This window comes from Neomonachus schauinslandi, chromosome 1 (genome assembly GCF_002201575.2).
Source record: "Neomonachus schauinslandi chromosome 1, ASM220157v2, whole genome shotgun sequence".
Classification (NCBI taxonomy): Eukaryota; Metazoa; Chordata; class Mammalia; order Carnivora; family Phocidae; genus Neomonachus; species Neomonachus schauinslandi.
The window spans coordinates 48,786,910-48,793,571 of record NC_058403.1 but is presented as its reverse complement, the minus strand read 5'-3'; positions in this window follow the sequence as shown (position 1 = coordinate 48,793,571).

Sequence of the window (6,662 nt, the reverse complement as noted above, 5' to 3'; positions counted from 1 at the left end):
AAATAAATAAATAAATAAATAAATAAATAAATAAATAAATAAATAAATAAATGACACCAGCCTAAATAAAGCAGAAAATGTGTGTAAGCACAGTGGAAAATCAGATTGAATAATATAAAATAGGGGCAAATTTTGGAAAACTCAAATACAGGCACATGAGCTGGGAATTGGAACTTGAGATAGGCTTCCTCAGCCTTTGACTTCTTATTTTCTAAAGTTAACTTAGTGCCAAGTGTTATATACTTGTACTTTTCTATTACTTATAAATTTCCAAAAAAAGCTACTTCATCAGGTACAAGTTATAAAGAACACATCTTTTTTTTTCTCTGAACTTGATCCATATTCTACAATCAAGAGCTATTTCTTGAAGCCTGAACAATTTTGTTTTGTCAATTTGTCAATTTGTCAATTTTGACAATTTCTTCTGTCTTTTAAGAGCTTAGCATTCTCACACAATTCACAATGCTCACCATAGCACATACCCTCCCCAATGTCTATCACCCCGCTGCCCCATCCCTCTCACCCCCCACCACTCCAGCAACCCTCAGTTTGTTTCCTGAGTTTAAGAATTCCTCGTATCAGTGAGGTCATATGATACATGTCTTTCTCTGATTGACTTATTTCACTCAGCATAACACTCTCCAGTTCTATCCACGTCATTGCAAATGGCAAGATTTCATTCCTTTTGAGGGCTGCATAATATTCCATTGTATATATATACCACTTCTTCTTTATCCATTCATCTGTCAGTGGACATCTTGGCTCTTTCCACAGTTTGGCTATTGTGGACATTGCTGCTATAAACATCAGGGTGCACGTACCCCTTCAGATCCTTACATTTGTATCTTTGGGGTAAATACCCAGTAGTGCAATTGTTGGATCATATGGTAGCTCTATTTCAACTTTTTGAAGAACCTCCATACTGTTTTCCAGAGTGGCTGCACCAGCTTGCATTCCCACCAACAGTGTAGGAGTGTTCCCCTTTCTCTGCAACCCTGCCAACATCTGTCATTTCCTGACTTGTTAATTTTAGCCATTCTGTGAATTGTGCAAAACTGTTGAATCACAGATCTGTACCTCTGAAATAAATAATACATTATATGTTAAAAAAGAAGAAGAAGAAGAAGAAGAAGAAGAAGAAGGAGAAGGAGAAGGAGAAGAAGATAGCAGGAAGGGAAGAATGAAGGGGGGAATCGGAGGGGGAGATGAACCATGAGAGACGATGGCCTCTGAAAAACAGAGTGTTCTAGAGGGAAGGGGGGTGGGAGGATGGGTTAGCCTGGTGATGGGTATTAAAGAGGGCACGTACTGCATGGAGCACTGGGTGTTATATGCAAATAATGAATCATGGAACACTACATCAAAAACTAATGATGTAATGTATTGTGATTAACATAACATGATAAAAAAAAAAAAGAGCTTAGCATTCTCCACACAGTAGGTACATAACAAATATCTCCTAAAATTAAATATAAATCTGTCCAGAAGAGAAAAGTTTATGAGTATGCTATTTGGTTTATCATGTTCCAGAATTTGCACAGAGTTATTGTCAGAACTAATAGCGACTGCATTTTTATTTCTTTCTTATGTATTTGCCTTTGTTGAAACTTATGTATGTGGATGTCTAATTATTCAGGGTTGAAATTCAATGATGTATCCTCAGCCTTCCCTGTGTCAACATAAGTAGAAGACTGGATGAAATCCAGTGGGCTTAATCACACTTGATACTAAAACACAGAACATCCTATGCTTAGAATGTCAAATTACAGGTCAAAGATAAAATCATTTGCTGGTATGAAAAGTAAGAAACATTTAAGCTCTGAGCAATTTCTCAAAGATGCTCACAGTTGTTCTACTTAACATGGTGTCTCAATCACAGTGCAGCAAGCTCTACTTGGCAGGGATGGAAATAGGACATTATTAAAATGATATCTGCTTGATTCAATGGTGGGATAGGAAATACTACCTCATCGTTTTTCATTTCACTTTACCATTAACATATCCATATAAATGTAATTGAGAAAAGAACTCTAGAGCCCTCATCAGATGCTAGCAACCACAATGTAAAGAAATAATAATCATAAAATAGATTGGACTAAATTAAGAAATAAAATCAGTAGATGATGCACAACTAGCCTTCGAAATCAAAATAAGCCTTGTGGGGCATTTGGGTGGCTTAGGCCATTAAGACTCTGACTCTTGATTTTGGCTCAGGTCATGATCTCAGGGTCTGAGGTTGAGCCCCACATTGGTCTCCACATGGAGCCTGCTTAAGATTCTTTCTCCTTCTGCTTCTTCCCCGTCCCATCTGCCCCCCAACATTGCACATGCATGTGCGCTCACTCTCTCTCAATAAAAATAAATATAAAAATAAGTCTTATAGAGAAAGGTGTATTAGAACATTGTCAGGTTGCACCTAACAAAAGGAGAACTGCTTCATTCTAGTCCCAAAATGGAAAACCCTTCACTATTAAAAAACAAAAACAAAGCAAAACCAAACCAAAACAAAACAGACAAAAACTCTAGCAGTAGAAATCTTCTAGACCTCCATTTTTCAACAGTTTGAGGTTTCAGAATTGAGGATATTGAGGTTATTCACACACACACACACACACACACACACACACGTAAACGAATTGAGGTGACTGGCAAAATAAAAAATTAATAAGTGCTAAATATAAATTAAAATGTTATAATTAATGGAGGGAAGAGAGTACACATATGGTATTCACAGAATCCTTTCCTATATTAAAGTTAAGCCACAATTTTGACTCTAGTTACCTAGTGACCAAAGCTAAAAGGGATTAAACATCCATTAACATAATCTGTGGAGTATTTGAAAATACACAACAGCTTCTCAGTGGAAGCAAATTCCTCCTGGCATTTCAATCTGGGAAGTTCTGTTTTTGTTTTTGTTTTCTGTTTGTAAAGTAAGGAGTTATGTGGGTAACAAGAAATGATGTCATGGATATTGTCCTTACCAGTGTCCCTACAGTAAATTTAGCAATGAATTTTAATGCCAGGTCATCAAACAAAGTTGGAAGCCATGGTATTTCACAATAATGACAGTAATTTAATAGCCAAGACATTCAAAATCATTGCCTTTATTTCACCTTAAAAATTCCTTTTACATCAGAAAAAAAAAAGTCTTTAAGAGCAAGCCAATTGCCAAGTGCCACTTAACTTGTGAGTGATTAAATTAGAATCAGAAGGTGAGCAGTCTGACACCAATAACCCATTTTTTATATGGAACACTTTGCCTCACCAAAGATAATTCTATAAAATGTAAAGAGAAAAGCGTCCATAGGGTTCCAGTATTGCAGTTCCAGTTTTCTGCAGTTCTGGCTTCATCTACTAATAAAACTGAATATTTAAAATATTGCAGTGGGTAAATTAAATATCTTTCAAATGGTGCTCCATAAGGCTTTGGCCTCTCAGTTTGTTGACCTTGTATCTCCCCCATCATTCACTTCTATGAGCACACCCTCAATCTTGAGATCACAAGAAAACAAACCTCCCATCAATTCTTGATAGCATATACTTTAAAATAGCATTCCATACTTTTCTCACTTGTTCAAATACCTTCACAATCCTTGTACTTGTCAGTGTTGTAAATATATTGAAACTATCACTTTCTAACTGTCCATCAATAGTATCTGTTCTTATCTGACCTAAATTTCATTTTCTATCCTGATAATTACTTTATTGTATAGGCCCACATTTTTCTTGTCTCTTTCTAGCACTACTTTCTGATAAACCCCAAATCTTCATGAAACCAACAGGTTAAATACTCTTTTATTTTGTGGCATAAAACAAAGTGAAAATTATTTTTCATATGACAATCAGTACAGTTCTTCATAATAGGGTACCTCTCTTTTGTGTGGCTTCCCTTGAGGAAGTTACGCAAGGATGCCAAAGAATTTCACCCTTTGATGCTGCCACCTTCAGCAGATGGTTTCCAAAGTTGCCATAGAAGAGAAAGAAGGGAGAAAGGAATGAAAAAGAAAAAAAGTCAGTGTTATGCCTAAAAACTACCCCATATTTCTAGAATTCCACACACACATGCACACACCCAGACTTCTAATCTCCATTTAAATGGCACCTATTCAGAGAAGTCTTCCTGGCTATTATATCAAAGATAATGGGCTTACCCATCTGTCTCCATATCCTTACTCACTTCATCCAGAAAAGGGTCCTTAAAAATAGCAGGCAAGGCATGAGGAGAAAAAAAAAAAAACAGAAAAAAATACCATTACATGGAAAGCAAGAGAAGAAAGTTCTTTAAGAAAGAAAAAACAAATTAACTCTGTAAAGTATATTAGAAAGATTGAGGAAAACACAACCTTCCCATGGTCCTTCCTGTACCACAAAGGCTAAAAGGGCTTTACTCACATTCCTTTGTGGCTAAGTTATTGGATACAATCTAGTGTTTGCCACTGAGATATATGCAAGATCTGAAAGGCAGGGACAGAAATAGAAGTCATCTTTTACGGTTCCTAAACAGGTTCTAAAAAACATGTGCCTTTGTAAGCTCCATGTGCTGATACCTAGTTACCAGTGTCATGAACAAAAAGTAACTATGCGGGTAGCAACATTGATAACAGGAGTAGCTTCTTAACATCTAGACTGCAACTAAAATAATTTGGTCTTTAAATCAAGGGTTTAGTGATTTTTTTTAACTTTCCTTAACTAAATACTTCTGATGATATGTAACCACCACATTACCTGAATTAAACCCCTCTCTGTTTAAAATAACTAGAACTTTGCCTGAGAGAGTATTAGGTAACTGGAGATGTTGCAGGAAAATGACTCAGAATTGATTTATCTGACTTGGTTGTTTTGAAGGTTGGAAAATGGCATGCTATTAGTCCACAGACACGTGCCAAAATAGTTACATAAATTATTATCCTGTAATTCCCTGGAACAAAATGCTCATTGAAGGCAACCTCTGGCAGACCAGCTGGCTGCTGGAACATACTGTTTCGATGAGACGGAGTAATACAAAATGTGGAGTAGGCTAGCTATTCTGATAGCACTGGAGATTTTATTTTAAAAAAAGGGTAAGAGGCGCCTGGGTGGCTCAGTTGGTTAAGCGGCTGCCTTTGGCTCAGGTCATGATCCCAGAGTCGGGAATCTCTGCTCAGCGGGGAGCCTGCTTCTCCCTCTCCCTCTGCTGCTCCCCCTGCTTGTGCTCTCTCTCTCTCTCTCTCTGTCAAATAAATAAATAAAAATCTTTAAAAAAAAAAAGGGTAAGTTCAAGGTTTTAAATTCTTAGCTTAAGTGATAATAAAGAAAGAAAGCTCCCATGTTTATCCTAAAAGAATCTCATACCTCTTGCAGATGCAGGGTTGGGCTGCTGAAACTGAAAAGAAGAGCAGAAACTTCTACAGGTTGCTTAAATTATAACATAAATGGGTTTATCAGCCCTGCCAGATCTCATAAAATTTAAGGGATTGACTAGGACTCTCAAAAGTGGAATGGGGCATTTGGATGATTTATGCTGAATATAAAGACTTTAACCCACAAATCACAAAAAGTCTCTGTAAAATCAGGAAAATTGCCTCTTCTCCTGTCTAGTGACAGAAGTTCTGCCTTGCCTGATGATTTGCAATGACCTCACCTGAAGCAGTTAATTCAAAAGTAGATAGCAATTGTCATTCTCCACTGCTGTCATCCCACATTCTTTCCAGGATTGTACGTGGATTAAGATTCCAGCATGCCCAAAGTAACAAGTATAAACTCTGAGCTGGGAAAACAGTTAATGCCCTAAGAATTATATGATATTACTAACTTACAGAGGCAGAGACCTGGGTTTTATATGAAGTGATAGATTCAATGGGTTTCATTAATTGAGACAATATGAATATTAAAAAAAGTAAAACCCTTCTCCAAATATTGGTTCATCAACAATTCATCTGTGGCTTTTATTATACCAAACCAACCAAGTCTTAACTTTCCAAATATATGCTAAACTATTTAAGGGAAGATTCTCACGGAAAATCATATATATTCTCTAAAACAATCATTTTAAATAAAATATCATGACTATCACAAAATAAAGGAGCCCTCGTTTCTGACATTGTTGATATCAATAGCGAATCACTTAAATACTAACAATTAAATAAACAACAAATCATCAAAGGGCATAACTATACATGCTTATTCAAAATTAAAAATCGAATAAGCATGTGGTATGCAATTATTTAAATTTTGAGGGATACAATTCATTTTGACAATGCTATGTGATACTGGTAGTAGGGAAAATGTAAAAAGGTACATGTGGTATTTACATATAGTTTTAGGTGGTTCGCAAAATCCCTGTATCCCATAACTGGAATCCCTATGATAATACACAACTTGGGGTAAGAAATCCTGTTAGAACAGTCTAAATTATTTCCTTGGAGTAAGAAATCAGGTTATCAGAGGCCAGAGTATCTATTTGTACTAATTAATTTTATAAGCCCTCTCCAATAGAATTTCCATTACCGTATTTTACATATATATATAAATATTTCATTTTACGTATGTATTGATATATGTAATATATAGATGGACTTAGGAGACACGTACACATACACATTCACACACACAGTGATATTTACTGGAGGTTTAGAGACATCATTAAATACAATGTTCCATTTTGGAGGTCATGAGGGAATTTC